Source organism: Amphiura filiformis, chromosome 8 (assembly GCF_039555335.1).
Source record: "Amphiura filiformis chromosome 8, Afil_fr2py, whole genome shotgun sequence".
Taxonomy (NCBI): Eukaryota; Metazoa; Echinodermata; class Ophiuroidea; order Amphilepidida; family Amphiuridae; genus Amphiura; species Amphiura filiformis.
Window position 1 is genome coordinate 32,683,264 of NC_092635.1, and position 17,342 is coordinate 32,700,605.

Sequence of the window (17,342 nt, forward strand, 5' to 3'; positions counted from 1 at the left end):
TATCTACTGTAGATAGCATTTAATTGACATGAAATTATTAGATACCATCTACTGCATTGGATGCTATCTACTGTAGATAGCATTTAATTGACATGAAATTATTAGATACCATCTACTGCATAAGATGCTATCTACTGTAGATAGCATTTAATTGACATAAAATTATTAGATGCCATCTACTGCATAAGATGCTATCTACTGTAGATAGCATTTAATTGACATGAAATTATCAGAAATTATTAGATATTTTCTGCTGTATTAGATGCTATCTACTGTAGGTAGCATTTTTATTTGACATGAAATGATTAGATATTATCTCTGTTAGATAGCATCAAATATTACAGTATCAAATATTTATGCTGCTACTATATATAGCATTTAATCATTATGCTATCTACTGTAGATAGCATCATATGGTGCATCAAATGATGCTTTTTCTTATATTTCTCATTTTGACACGGGGGAAGTTTCATGAGTAGTCTTTGGCTCAAGTGACCATACAACCATTATGTTGTACTTTCAGCAGCTATTTGGATATCCCAGTTGAAATCCATACCCCCTATGGAAGACATGACTTACTCTCCCACACAGGATGTGTGAATTTCAAATGGAGTCTCCCATTCAGGTAACCCCCTTTTAAATTCACATCGTCTGTGTGGAAGATTAAGGTCATGTCTTCCATAGGGGGTATATGTATTTAAACTGTAATGGCCCATTGCACTTCTGAATGAAAAGAGCTCCATAATAATCAGGGGCGGATTTAGAGGGGGGCGCACCTGGCACGCGCCCCCTCTATTTTTTGCAGATCGGCGCCTGACTCTGTCTATTTTTTGCAGGGCGGCGTCTGACTTTGTGTGGACTTTGCCGTGGCGGTGGCTCGGCGCCCCCTCTATTGAAAATTCCTGGATCCGCCCCTGATAATGGTGCGCCAACTGGAAATTCATTCCTAAGAACCTACTTCTGAACGCCAGAGGGGTATATACTCCCAAAAGCACAATTATTAACTTCCATTAGATAAAGGGACAGTGAGCTCGATCAAGGAGGTATCTTGCAGAAGGAGAAGAGTGATACCCCTTAAAGCTGATGGCCTTTGCCATGGTCGATATGCTACAGGAAAGGACACCCTTTTTTTGTATAAGAATGGACGAAACTTTCAAAAACTTGAGTTTTCAAATGCTTTGCTCTCCCTGTAATGCTACCCCTGCTTACAAATGTTATAATAAAATGACAGCCTTGATTGTATTTATCATAACTTTGCAGTGGCGAACATGTGAGGTCCTTTTTGGGGTCATAGAAGCTAAAATAGGCTGAAAATTTTGCACGATTTTGCAGATTTGAAGGAAGATGACGCCTCTCTGCCCCCTGCATTCGCTACTGCTTAGCCCTGTGTTTGTTTTCTTGCTCATTTGTTTAAAGCCATAATGTATGATCTTATAATATGAAATTGGTTAATTTCTTTCAAACCTGATTTTTTTTGCATATTTGTAATGTTTACACATGTCCCAACTTACACCTAAATGGAATCGGCCAAATTTGTTGTCTTTGCAGGTCAACAGAGCAAAGTTCGACATAATTTTAAAAATTATGACTTTATGTCCTCCCATAAAACTGCATGTTGAATAGGCAAAATAATCAGTGGGGTTTCTTTCACTTTACCTTGGTTTTTTTCTGCTTGAAATGGACAGAAACCCTTCCCAGCAGTTATATTACTAATATTATTTCAACAATAGAGAATAAAAACAATTAAAATTTGACGGAAATCGTACATTATGGCTTTAATTTGTTTGTAGCTTAGGTATTGATGTGTTGTATTCTATCATTTTGTTCTCTGTGAATATTTGTGCACATGCAAACATATAATCAGCGATCTGCCAGACAAATAAGTACAGCATCAGCGCCAGCAGCAGCAGCAGCGGCCATTGCACCACAGGTACTTTACAAAAATTATACTTTTCTGTATTCCAATTGGGGTATTCCAGTTGAAATCCATACACCCCCTATGGAAGATATAACCTTAATCGCTCACACAGGGGGTGTAGATTGCAAATGGAGGCACTCATTTCTGATAAACCCATTTGAAAGCCAGTGTGGGAGATTAATGTATTCCATACAGGGGAGTATGGATTTTAACTGGTATAGCCCATTCCAAGCTGTTGCAATGCACTGAATGACTAATTCTGAATGTTTTCTATTTAATAACATTCTTCCAAAGTACTCCAAACTATAATGTGAGAGAGATGAAATCGTAAACCTAAAAGTCAGTATATAGTCTGATGTTTGTTCTATTCCAGCAGAAATCCATATCCCCCAATGGAAGACATGACCTTAATCTTCCACACAGAGAGGGTGAATTTCAAATGGGGTTGCGTGAATGAGTGACTCCGTTTGAAATCTACACCCCCTGGGTGGGAGATTGAGGTCATGGCTTCCATAGGGGGTGTATGGATTTCAGCTTAGTGATTACCAAAGATTACTGCAGCAAAGTTGCGGCAAAATTGCTGTTGTGGTTTATTGTAATGGCAAACATGCAAATCATTGTAGTAATATACTGGCCCTAGTCATTTACCTTTCCTTGAATATTCAGTACATGATTGGTTTTCTAATTTTGGTTTTGTCACAGTCATATCATTCCAATACCATTTATCTGTTTTAAATTTGAGATCCATTTTCACAGTATGATTTTAGGGATGTCTTCAGAACATGCACACATTTAAAAAACAATTTCACAGTCGAGTTGTACACTCCATTGTTAGGAACAATCAATAGCTTTTTAGGAGTTAAAATAAATTGAACCACTCTATATGTTCTGAGGTCGTGCCTAACTGTAAACTTCACTTTAGACCATTTGTACTCCAGCATGAAGCCATTATGATTTGCACACTTTTATGATTTGCCCTTAATTTACTTTTAAAGGGGCATTCAGAGATCTGCTAATCCCAAACTAACTATTCCCCGCAAAAGTCATTTTGTGCAGTTTTAGAACATTTAATATTATCATAACTAGCCCCTTCAATGAATAAGCTAGACACAGTGCTTTTTAACCCTCACCGCCTAAGGGCTTTTTGGCGACGGGAAGGGAAAGAAGGAAAGAATAAAGAGAGAAAAGAAGGAAAGAAGTTGTTTGCTCTGGGTGGGATTCAAACCCGAGACCTCTCGCATGCCAATCACTCGGTCGGCGACACTTTGCCACGGGTCTTGGGCTTCGCTGGCCAGCGAAACCGTGCCTATATATCACACACCACGTGGGATGCATGCACGAACTGCGCATATATCGAGTAGTATTTTGTAATATTCAGGAGGGTTAGGGTTAAGGTCAAGAATCTTAGTTCTGTATGCCATGGCATAAGAAATTCCATGCAGATCCCATAGCAATCACAAAGACATACTGCGTGTTTCTACTGAGGGCCAAATTCCGTGCCATGCTGTGCCGTGCCGGGTCATACCGGGTAACAAGCCCAGTAGAAACGATCTGGGTAATCGGTTGCCGTGTCATGCCGGGTCATGTGCTCGCCTTTTTCGTGATCCACCTCTTGAGGTGGATCATGCCGAATCAAAGCGTGTAATCCGCGCAGTAGAAACGAGCCGTGTGATCGGGTTGCCGGGTCGAGGTCATGCGTGTTGCAAAAATAACGCGATTTATGAGCTTTTATATTCTACTTGTACAGTAGGGGCCTAGGCCTATAATGTAGTTCTTTCTGATATTATATACACTGGCCACATGTGTGACTCGCATGAACTTGATGAAGTAAAATGGATATGACTTTACTAATAGTCTAGGCCTACTTCTTTATAGTTAATGAGTTGGTTATATTTTGGCTGTAAATTAATTATCATAATAGCCAATTACTAGCTCCACTGGTAAATTAATGCAATTTGGATTTTACGAAAACACTAAATTGTGATTGTAGGTCATATGCCATGAGCTGCCATGTGTGGACATTTAAATTTAGGATACAACCGTCAAATCTGTTTTCCGTACTTCCGGTTTACAGGAAAAAAATGCCGTGCATCGTGCGAGACACGGCTTTCTGGTCTCCGTCGAAACAAGCTGGGTAACGGTGGCGGATTATGATCGGTATTTTGTGACCGAAAATAGCGGGTCAAAAGCCGGAAGCTCAGTATAAACACGCTGAGATATACCACCGGGTGGGTGGGGGGCACATCATGAATTTTTGGTGGGTATGTCTCCCAGAATTTTGAGGTGGTGGGTGTTTGGCAGCTGACGGCATACCGGTAAAAGGGGGGTCTTTTGGAGCTGTGAACAAGTAAAATGGGGGTCTTTTGGAGCTGCAAACAGTCAAAATCAAGGGTCTTTCTTGTCTAAAATTGCCTGAAAAAAACAGAAGTGTGAGGAATGAGCAATTTAGAAATCTTTTAGAACTGAAATTATCAAAATCAAGAGTATTTTGGAGCTCTAATTTGTTTAAATTTAGGTGTCTTTCAGAGCTGCAAAATAAAAAAAGGGAGTCTTTCAGGGTGTCTACCCTTATGGTAATTTGTGTTAAGTTTTCTTCATATTTTTGTTACATTTCTGAAAAGAAAATAATTAAAGGGGATTTCCTTGATTTTTCAACCATTTTAAAGGGATTTCAGAAAATGTTACAGATTGTTTTTGGCCCTCGATGAATCTCTGAAAGTCCCTTTAAGTTAATTTGAAAACTGTTTTGGTGGTGTAATTTGATTTTCCTCTCAAAAGGCGTATCAGTTTGAAGATTTTAAAGATGACAAATGTAAATTTAGGGATGATAGTTAAGCTTATTTATTTAAGCTGATTAATAAATGCACTATAAGCTACTTCTCTTTTAATGTTTACCCCTTTTTCATGGAATCAAAATGTCAAATTTGGGATTTTTAACCATTTTAAGTTATTGTTCCTGATAAACCTTTACTCTATATTTTCAAATAACGATTTTCTTTCTTTGTGAAATCAATTCTTCTCTTGGTCTCTCCTAGTTTGCATGACATGTACCTGGTACTTAAAAAAATTAGAGATGCCACTTTTTGTGACATTGGCAATTCCAGTTGAAATCCATACACCCTTTACACAGGGAGCGTGACTTTCAAAGGGGGTTTACCTGAATTGGGTGCCTTCATTTGAAATCTACCTGCAGTGTCAGGGAGATTAAGGTTTTGGTTACGTCTTTAATAGGGGGTGTATGGATTTCAACTTGAATAGCCCGATTTCCTGTTATTGTTCAGTTTATTCTGCGCAGTTTAATAGGAAAGAGTAATTTTTTTTGGAATTTTGGAATACATTTAGGGCTTTTTCAACACTAAGTGGCATCTCTGTAACTACACCAGGCACAAAAAGAAACTCGTCAGTTATATTCATCCTTGCTGTTCAATAACTTGATAATTTTGATTTTTCTGAAATATACATTTTGTTAATTGGACTTTTGCTTTCTCATTTGACACCCTTTTCGTGAAAAACGAACAAGAATTGACCAAGATATGCGCCTCCAAAGCCTCACACCCCAAATTCAAAAGTTGCATTTTCAATGATTTTCAATGGGAACGCGTCGTTGTATTGCACACAAGCACCACGGGCCAATCAATAAAACACACAATATAACAGGCACAATTGAATCGTTAAAACTTTTCATTTTTGGGTTTGAGAGTTTGTAGGCGCATATCTTGGTCAATTCTTGCTCCCTGTTCACGAACAGGGTGTCAAATGAGAAAGAAAAGTCCAATTAACAAAATGTTTATTTCAGAATAATCCAACATTATCAAGTTATTGAACAGCAAGGATGAATATAACTGACGAGTTTCTTTTTGTGCCTGGTGTATTTGTGGTTAATATGTAAGAGCTTGTACTTGTTTTGAGAGCATTTAACAAAATATAACCAAAGTTTTAAAGAGCAATTAAAAGATTTGGGAAGAAAACAAGCAGCTCATTTGATGGAATTTAGTTACATGAGGATTGGCAAGGGAAGACTTCGCAAAATACTGTTGGGGGCGCTTGTTAGGGGAGGGGTGCTTATTAGGCTGAATACAGTGATGATTCATAGAGAAATGTATTCAATTTCAAATAGCCCCATATCACGCATCGGCCTCTTTGCATCCCCAGTCTCTGCTTTCTTGATGATTGCGAGGTCGGTAAGAAAAATAACATCTATAAATTCATCCATTCAGAAGCCTCATTTGTTTTAAACCTTCGGGGATAGAAATGATTAATTAATAATGATTTGCAGTTTCAATAGCTGCACATCAACAGGGTAGTCAAACCAACCTGGTCAATCTGAGGGGGCAAAAGCACAATTATGATTAGGCTATTCCTGTTGAAATCCATACACCCCTATGGAAGACATGACCTTAATCTCCCACACAGGGGGTGTAGATATCAAATGGAATCACTCATTTAGGTAACTCCATTTGAAATTCATACTCCCTGTATAAGGTCATGGCATCAATTTGCCATTGAAGTGGTTACATAATTCTCTTGGTTACTGGATCACGCTATTTTGATTTGCCTTAGAGTGCCATATACTTTGTGTGGTGATTGTTTCGATCGTGGTTCAATACTCAGTTGCGTGATCCAGTTGACATGGTAACATTACGTAACTTCGCTGGCGATTAGGGGGCGTATGGATTTTAACTGTAATTTCCCAATATGCTTTTAAGGGGGAAGCTGGTTTTACCCCTACACTTAAGTTCTCTACACACTCATGACACTACCAGTTCCACTTGAATGAGCGGAGTGTTGAGGCATCATCACACACAATGACCCTGTTCACATTAGAAAATTTTCTTCTTTCGACGAACCTTGAACGAAGATTAAAAATTGTTTTTTCCTAATGTGTATGCTGTACACACTTTTCTTCCTTCAACGAAGATTAAAATTGCTTTGTTCAACTAAGCTAAAAAGGTTGTTTCGACGCAGGAATACTTAGTTTGACGAAGCTAATTTTGTAATGTGTACGCTCACTTCGTTCAACGAAGGAAAGTGATCATGTGACAAGTGACCTTCGCCTGCTTTAATAATAGCTGGGCATTAATAGCTTCGTTCGTCCATCGTTAATTTTCATGAAATGTGTACAGTGCAATGTCTTCGTTCGGTGTTCGTTCAGCAAGTTCCGACGAGCATGAGTACCAGCGGATACATGGAATGCCAGAACTGGGGTTGTGACATTATACTCTTTCTTTATCTTGAATTGCAACACCGACTTGTTTGAAATTGTAACACCACCACTATTTCCTTGCCCTCAATTTTGCCTTGGCCTTGTTTGAGGCTCTGGCATTCTTATATAACTGGATATATGCCCAAGGATATATAGCAGCTTTTAGGTTAATACGTTGTGGTCAAAAGAGGCCAAGAGGACCTGGTAAGGCCACATTGAATTCAGCAACTTATAATTGATAACATTCTGGCTTCAAAAGCAGCCAGGTTAAGCCACATTGGCATCAAGTAATAATAAAGTGATATTTGATTAACAAAAAGGCTAGCATTTTCATAACTTCATTAACATTTTGGGGTTCTTCACCATGTTCACATAAGTCTGAAATGTGCACCAAGATGTGTTTGTAATGACCATATTAGGTATGGATGCAGTAGTCTCTGTCACAGGTGACCTACATTTAGTGCTCATTGCATATTTATTTGCTGTAATACATGGCTGATTTCATTCCCACAACAACAATAGCTTATCAGCTTGTAAGAATAGTCTTACGCGATGGAACTCAGTCTGACAATTTGTTGTATAGACATTGAATTTAAACCGTTTAAATACAAATGTTGAATCATGTAATGGTGTTCGTGCATGCCTAGCGGTACCCAGCATTGATTAATGAGAAGGGGGAGGTTAGGGTAGGGTTTAGACTTGGCTTCAAAGAAATCAGCATTTCAGCTCAATAAAATAATGAAAAGAAGGCCAAAGTTGCTCTTCATGTGATACACCAGTTTATCCCACAGAAAATATTGAACGTTCACCATAGGTTAATCCCAACAGTGTAATGAATAGACTGCATTTCAGCCGGGACACTAGTTCGAATCCTTTGTTTGAAGTTTATCGATAAAAGCACACCTTTAGGGCCTCTATAACATAGTACAATTTTCCCAAAGTGTCCTAACAACTTTTAATGAGGATTGTAGTTCTATATATTCTTCAAGTAATGGCGAGGGTTTTTAGAAAAATGGGAAACATGTGTCCTCTGTGCAGGACTAAGTGTTTATTTGATCCACTAATACTCTGAGCAATATAAATTTATCATTCTATAAATGACAGGAAAAAGTGAGGTACACATTGCAGGATGGGGTTTTAGAGTTGGTGAGAGATGTGTGTACTCATATTGGGAGACCAAATGATAGCTAACCATGCTAACATTGCATACCAACTGGTATTATTTTTGCCTTGTAAAAATTGCACTAAAAGATCACAGTGATATATGCACTACAAACCCACAAGCCTCAGCACACTATACAGAATTTCGCTGACCACTGTGGCTCAAGACACACCATATAAATCATTTAACAACAATCAGGGACTTACAGCTAAGAAGTGTACACCTTAATCAAACTACAATAAACCATCATAACCAGGATCAGCTCCCCACGTTCTCATCCAGGTAGCCGATACAGTACGACGGCAACTTCGTGACCTCTTTTGTTCGACAGAAAATTTATACGGGTTGGTGAACACGAGTTACGTAACGCAATGTTGAAATTTTAGCCGGCAAACACGTTTTATCAAAATAGCTCCAGAAATGGAAGACACAGGTCGTATATTGCTCCATTTATGTACCCTAACCACAGATAAGATATCAAACATTGTGTAAAGCAACAAATAACTTGTAAAAGTTGAATTAAATGGACAATAAAGAAGCTTGAACATGTCCAAAGTAGCTCGGAAAATGAGAAAAATTGCATGTCACGAACACAAAAATGTTCATATCATCAAGCAAGAAAAAGCGCCGAAATCAAAAATGGGTGTCATGTTATAGAATAACTAAAGTGAGCTTGCCTGAAAATTTCATCAATTTTGGTTGGGGTATATTTTTAGTCGTATATTGAACATGTTGAAATGTTTATCTTTGTGCGTGACTACTGTCACGATATAAATAAGCCATGAGTGGGAATAACATTGCTATTATTACCGTATCTATCAAATCACTGGCATGGCTTAGTGGTAAATACCGGGGGTAAATTAAATATTGGAAGTTCGACCTTGGTTCGAACCCGCTAGCACCTCTCTTTGATTTTTATTTTATTTTAACTCATTTTTTAAATCCTAGTTTTCATATTTTTATTAAATTTGAAGTTTTGTTATTCCAAAATTTATAACAATATTTATAATATTAATAAATAACTTTCAGGAAGGTTTTCACGTTACATTTGAAGCAGGAGTAGCGAGATAAAATGAAAGAAAACACTTAATATCTTGACCGCTTAACTGTGGTGTTCTATGGGGGATTAAATAAGACATCAAAGTTAGTTGCTCTATCTGGAAAACGAACTTGGCTGATTCCAATTAGGTGTAATCCGAGTTGTAAGTTGGACATTGTATAAAAATGACAAATATGCCAAAACATAAGGTTTGAAATTCGTGCATCTCGTGATTTAATATGTATGCATAAAAGCTCATAAAATATATTGTTGATAAGGGAGGGGTCTAGTCCAATTAAAAAATCGTGAAAATCTGTGTTGACGTTCCATTATTTGATAGGCCTATATATAATCTTGAACTTTTAAAAATTACTACTTTGACATGCTTTATTTGAAATTATTTCATATTGAAAGCTACTGAACTTAAATGCAATTTTTAACAAATTATATCAAATCGAATGTAAGATTAGGCCTAAATATGAAATACTTAGCAACAAGAAATAAATCATGAAAAAGGTGGGCCTTCAAGCTGACATTCATTAGGCCTATATTATTAAAGACAAAAGAGAGAGAAAAAAGAAAGAAAAACGAACTGAAAAATTCTAAGAATAACATGATGGGAATCGAACTCTCAACCTTCCGCACTGCAGACCTTCGCTCTGTCCACTAAGCCATCGCATCTTGTTCTTGCAACGGGTACTATTTTGCTAGGCTTATTTGTCGTTCAACATGTTCAAGTATCTCAATCAACAACAGTCTTTTTAAAACTGCTTGTACTTCAGTTAAATGAGATGATACTACCTTCTTTGACGACTACAATATTTTGTTACACAATAGAGTATTTTGCATTAATAAAATATATAACAATAGACGTTTTTAATTGCTATATTGATCAATATAACATGCATAATAGACAGCGCCGGCTGGGATCCATTTCGTGAAGCATCGTGACACTTGCAACGTGAGCTTACGACACGATGACTCAAAGAACACAACTTTTCAACCTACGACTAGGTTGTTCCACCGCTCATTTTCGCTGAAAATTTAATACAAGCTCTGGTTAATTAATGTTTATCATAACAGAAAAGCATTAGACCGGCGTTTCCTCCAAGCTGTAGATATAACCATTTTAGTGATCGTGACATGCATTTTCTCTCATTTTTTTAGGCTACTTGGCGCACCAAAAGCATTCATTTATTCCACAATAATTCAACTTTTACACGTTATTCTTTGCCTTATACTCATGTTTCATATCTTATCTATGGGCTCAATATGGAAATGAAGGGAGGAACGACTCGTGTATTCCATTTTTTGGATGTTTTCTGAAAAACCGTATTTGCCACCTGATTTTCAACATTGCGTTACGTAACAGCAGAGGTCACGCCGGTAAAAATTACCGGAAGTGAGCTAAGTTGCTGTCGTACTGGATACAATGAATTGAGCAGTTAAATCCTTGCCCAAGGGAATTTCAAGTAACTAGTTCAATTATTCCATGAGAACAAACAGACTGTGCCGGGACTTGAACTCGCATCACCACACATCAATGCACTGGAGTCTTAATGTCTTAGTAATTGAGATAACTTGATTGCTTGACCATTACCAAACCTGTTTTACATAATACTGAATATAGGTGATGCAATCAGCAGTGGCGGCACCAGGAATTTTTTTTTCGTGTTTGGGATTGGGGGGCAAAGTGAATTGGGGGGCAAAATCAACAAATTTTATGCAAAAAGGAAATTTGCGTAATTTGGGGGTTTGCCTCAAAACTGGGAGGGGGGGGGCAAGAAATATATTTTTGGGGCAAATGCCCTTATAAGTAGCAAACAACTCATTTAACTTAGTAACATTACATATTTAGTGTTACAAAGAAATAAAATGAGAAAGTCACCTCATAACTTGTCATAATTTGTTTTCTCTGCATGTTAGCTGAGCAGTAGTACATTATGGGTTCTGTAACTTAATCTTGATTCTATTTGAATAGCAAAACTGGTCTGATATTAAAGCAAGCCTTGGCAAAACGAGCGCATGTATTATTCAAGTTAAAGAAATATTCTTCCGTATTGTACAAGTTGTAATAAAACATCTTATTTATTTTGAATTAAAGTTATTCAAATAATGTATGCTAATGTTTACAAACATAAACAGTGAAACTTACAGAAATTAATTTGGCATTGCGGTTGTTTGATGTGACCATTTATTAATTTTTCTAACAAAAGATTATTATAATGATCAATTCTAGACCTGAATAATACCAAAAGCTGCATCACACTATTAAACTGTATACACATATATTTTGTAGCAACTTTTAACATAGATTTTCATTTCATATCAAATTATTCATCTTTTTCTACTTTTTGTGGTAATTTTAATTCTATAAACTGTACATTTGTGTGCAAATTGAGGGCGCTATTTACATATATTCTAAATTTAAATTAGCCAAATAATATGAGTTATACTTTACATTTCATGATAAAAAGTTTTTTTGAAAATTCCCTTGTCATTTGTTAGCTTGTTTGCTGATGTTTTATACCATTTAACAAGTGTCAAATCTACCCCTTGTAAAGATGCAAACAAGATTTTAGATAAATAGCGCCATCATTGTTCAACTTTTGACATGCCATCAAACAGCTGTGTTAATGTGAAAGGAAATGAAAACACATGCCTGTTAAATTACTACAAATTTTTGATACTTCACAGTAATACTGTGCAATGTATTCTGATACTGAATGGGCACAAACATTTGCGTTCATGTGCGCAACTCATAGCATGTTACGTGACATACATGTGTGCGAGCTGAGAGACCAAAGCAGACGTAATTGATTGAGTTGCGCAGTTTGTTGTTTTGTACTGCTGACAAACATGATGAAAATGGTTACACTAAAGACTGGTTCCAAATGGGTCAACATATTTATTTTCATACTTTGGCACTCAAAAAGCATCAAAAAAGCTTCATGTTATATAATAATAATAATATTGGATAGACTTTTTCGTGTGATACAAGAATATACCGCACTCACCATGAAAATACCAAACTCGTCCTTCGGACTTGTTCAATATTTTCATGGCTTGTGCTGTATCACTCTCAAAGCCATCCAATATTACGGAAATATCACAAATAATTATAATCGTTATTGACAAGTGTGAATAATCTATAATGTTGTAATAAGATATTTGTTCTTGGATGATTAGAATTACTGGTCTGAGTATTAAGAAAGTGAAAATACAATCAATGCACAAGCTGCATGAGCTCCATTCTGAGTGAATATAGCTATAGTTAGAAATTAGTTGTGAGACCCAGCAGTGTCTCTATCACCTGATATAACAGGCCAACAATAATGCTGTCTTCGTGTCATATAAAGCGATAGAGACATGACAGGGGCTCAAAACAATACTTTTATTCTTAATTCTAAACAAATCACCTGTAAAATCATGTTTTCATGTAATTTACCTCCTCTCTTTAACAGTTATTTATGTTGAACTTGGCGAATCCATTAAGTCCTTCGCACACTGAAGCTAAGTATCACACTTTGCCGGCCGGCGAACTACACTTTAAGCATACCATGTTACGCGCAACCCAAGCAATACAAGCAACCATGCAGTTCAATTGGCACCCAACTGTGCCCTAATGTCTTAAATAACATGGGCAAAAACTAATGAAATTAAAGAAAAAACAACAGCAACTGTTTAAGAATTCTACATAGTGTAAGCTCTCAGGTGAGCAAAGTATTATTGTTGTGTGAATTGGTTTACAGAATCACCCACACAGTTTTGTTAGTTGATGACTTGTTACACTTCCACTTCAAAAGAAGAAAAAGTAAAAAAATCTTTAGACAGATCATGTTCTAAATCACTGCTTACTCACACTATGTATGTAACTCATAACACAGTTTGTCATGTTGCCCAGTATTACCTGATCAATATTAGCCAAGTATTAAGGATCAATAACCTGTCCTGTATGTTACTAAAAGTGGTCCTTTGGCGATGACGATGATTGCGTCATTGTGGAGGAGGTCAGTGACATAGCGAGGGATAGAGGTAATTACTCATACATCAGAGGGCATCTGAGTGAAAACTCATTCCTGCATGCCTTTTGAGCCTTGAAGCTAGATTTTGACTCATCCTAAAATACATGGTTATAGCTAGGCAAATTTTAGTGCTGGGTGAAATTTATATGAAATGGCAAAAAAAATTGAAATTTTGATAAGAACTGCTAATTTTTATACTGATTGTTCATTGATTTTGAAACATTTGAGACTGGAGTGCCGGGTATTTGGGCTCAAAATTAACTTGAGTGCCTGGTGGAAATTAAGAGTGCCAGGCTCATCTGCCCACCACCGCCCAGCGTAGCTACAACCCTGCTAAAATATAAAGACTTTGAGAGATGACCATGTGGTGAAATGGTCTGAATTAGAGGAAATGTTACACTAATAACACTATTAGTAAATAAATAAAATCATGCTATCTTCAGTAGATAGCATGTTAACAGACTAGCAGTGAAGTTTGAAATGTATCCAAAGTTATGATATCTTAAGTAGATAATCTGTGTGAACTTTGTTGAAATACATGCAAAATTATACTATCTTCAGTAGATAGCTTAGTAACAGCTTGGTGTAAAATTGTATGCAAATATGGCTATCTTCAGTTGAAAATAGTTGTTATCATCAGTAGATAGTATTTTATAGCTTAGTTTAAATATCACATTCAAAACTGTGCTACCTTCAGAAGTTAGCATTTTGATAGCGTAAGTTAAATATCACATTCCAAATCATGCTATCTTCAGTAGATAGCATATTATAGCTTAATCTAAGAATGCAAACTCTTTAGTAGATAGCAAGCAACATTTCAGTTTAAATATCATATGCAAAATAATGTGATTTACAGTAGGGCACATAGCAACATAGGTATATCACATTCAAAATAGTGTTATCTTCAGTAGATAGCGTGTAATGACATAGTTTTCATACAATACATATCACATTCAAAATAATGTTATCTTCAGTAGTTAGCATTTAAATTCATAGTTTAAATATCACATTCAATATATATCAATCAATCTTTATTTAAAGAAGGAACATATAATGTTATCTTCAGTAGATAGCACATAGCAACATAATTTAAATTTCAGATTCAAATTAATGCTATCTTCAGTAGATAGCACATGATGACATAGTTTAAATACATTCAAAATAATGTTATCTTCAGTAGATAGTACACGGTGACATAGTTTAAATATCACATTCAAATTAATATTATCTTCAGTAGATAGTACACGGTGACATAGTTTAAATATCACGTTCAAATTTATGTTATCTTCAGTAGATAGCACATGTTGACATAATTTAAATATCAGATTCAAATTAATGCTATCTTCAGTAGATAGCACATGATGACATAGTTTAAATATCACATTCAAATTAATGTTATCTTCAGTAGATAGCACTTAATGACATAGTTTAAATATCACATTCAAATTAATGCTATCTTAAGTAGATAGCACATGATGACATAGTTTAAATATCACGTTCAAATTAATGCTATCTTCAGTAGATAGCACTTGGTGACATAGTTTAAATATCACATTCAAATTAATGCTATCTTCAGTAGATAGCACATGATGACAGTTTAAATATCACATTCAAGTTAATGCTATATTCAGTAGATAGCACATGTTGACACAGTTTAAATATCACGTTCAAATTAATGTTATCTTCAGTAGATAGCACATGATGACAGTTTAAATATCACATTCAAATTAATGCTATCTTCAGTAGATAGCACATAGCAACATAGTTTAAATATCACGTTCAAATTAATGTTATCTTCAGTAGATAGCACATGGAGACATAGTTTAAATATCACATTCAAATTAATGCTATCTTCAGTAGATAGCACACGGTGACATAGTTTAAATATCACATTCAAATTAATGCTATCTTCAGTGGATAGCACATGATGACATATAGTTTTAATATCACATTCAAATTAATGCTATCTTCAGTAGATAACACATGATGACATAGTTTAAATATCCCATTCAAATTAATGCTATCTTCAGTAGATAGCACTTAATGACATAGTTTAAATATCACATTCAAAATAATGTTATCTGCAGTAGACAGCATGCAACAACTTAGTTCATATTGATGGTGATCATGGTAATAACGATGATTAAACAACAATTAATGCAAATCAAACAAAAATATAGTGACATTTGCATTTAGCCATTAATTGGTTTGTATAACCTGTTTGCTGCACATTTGCCAACAATGTTGTAACTGTCAGTCAATTTAAATTAACCTTGTGTGAGATTAGATGATTAATGGGCTATTCCAGTTGAAGTCCATACACCCCTATGGAAGACATGACCTCAATCTCCCACACAGGGAGTGTAGATTTCAAATGGAGTCACCCATTTAGGTGACCCTATTTGAAATTCACAATCCCTGTGTGGAAGATATGGAAGATTTTCATGTAAATCACTTTTTCTTTTATAAAGGTGCTATGATCACCAAATTTAGTTTGCAGTACCTTTGATGATAGGAAGGCACCGTTTTTTTTAGTAGTGGATGCTGGCGCACACTACGATCACAGTGGATACTATCGTCGTTAAGGTCAGAGGGTGTATGGATTTCAACTGGAATAGCACATTCCTTTTATAGGAAAAGTCAACATTTTAAATCACTGACATTTACTAATTAGTATTAATCAGCATGGAGATCAAGTAGGTAAATTTGAGAAAGGTGTGCAACAAAACTGGGAAAATGGGAGTGATGTTTAATGAACATTAATAAAATGTATGCATGGTTTTAGCTATAGAATAAGCTTCGAGACAAGATATTGATTAAAGTCAAGGCTATTTTATTTTGGTAAATTGTAGGTTTACACAATCAATTGTATGTCAATCAGAAGATTGATGGCTGAATTGTGAGGTAGTTTAATAGGAATTTTAACATACGAGCAGAATTTTGAGTACTTGATCTAAACCTACACTTAAATTTCAATTTGTTAAAACTAATCAACAAACGGACTGATAGTTTTATCTGTAAGCAACAAACGGACTGATCGTTTTATCAGTGAATCACTCTTTTTCTCAAAGCTGGTATTGTTTTGATGACCCAGCAGCTATTTGGCAGGAAGTTAAATCTCTTCTGGTAGTAATATTAGACTTGGCTGCAGTCTAGCAGTGGGTCACAAATGTGGCTAAGATTATTGACTCCATCATCTCTGATCATAGCTCCTTGTCCCTCTACCTGAATCCAGATTGACTTTCATAACCAGAAGCTGTCATGTCACTTTCTCGTCCTAAGAGTTTTGGCCCACCCGATTAATACCACCGTACAAACTTGATAGTTAGCATATGTGCTTACTATCAAGCGCTTTTGAAAATATGAAATTGTACCAAAGCCTGGCGCTTTACCAACTGAGCTAATGGGGTTGAGACACACATTTGCAGGTTTACTTGTTCTTATATAACTATGTGTATTGCTGATTTGCTCAAAACCCTTTACACTTTTGTGAATGGGGCTCTTCATGTTTGCATGTTTTAAAAGCGCTCGATAGTAAGCACATACGCTAACTATCGAGTTTTTACAGTATATGATTAGCCGAACTGGCTCAGTTCCCTCTGATGTCCAGCGAGCAAAGCGAGTGCCAATGGCGTTTGCTCAGTCTGGTCACTGCTGGTAGTTGATGCTTGACTGCTTGAGATTTGCCATAGCTTTAAACTAGAGCTCCTACATGGTATGTACGCTCCTGTGTACGCTGTGATATCTGCAATTACCAATGAATTACCCAATGAATAGCTTCAAGCAGATATTATTTGGGTATCTTTAATTTTCCTTTCCTCCAAATTATAAGACGACAGCATTTGCTCAGTAGCATCATTGCCTCAGGAGAGAGGAAGTTCTGAAATTAATCAAAACACTTTTGGAAGTTTAAGTATGAACATGATTAAGTCATGTATGTGACATCACCACAACATGGATTCGGGGCATGTGTCAAGGACACTAGAAGTCATATA

General features: G+C 36.2%; 1 protein-coding gene across 2 annotated transcripts in view; it reads left to right on the forward strand.

The window, feature by feature from the left end:
- Positions 1–17,342, forward strand: part of LOC140158965 (protein unc-13 homolog B-like) — a 144,519-nt gene that overhangs the window by 115,707 nt on the left and 11,470 nt on the right. The window contains exon 5 of one of the 2 annotated variants that reach the window (XM_072182265.1): positions 1,865–1,931. The exons of the other annotated variant lie outside the window; for it this stretch is intronic. The gene's annotated coding sequence lies outside the window, so the exon portion shown is untranslated. Of the gene's footprint in view, positions 1–1,864; positions 1,932–17,342 lie in introns of those variants that run through there. 2 annotated transcript variants of the gene reach the window in all.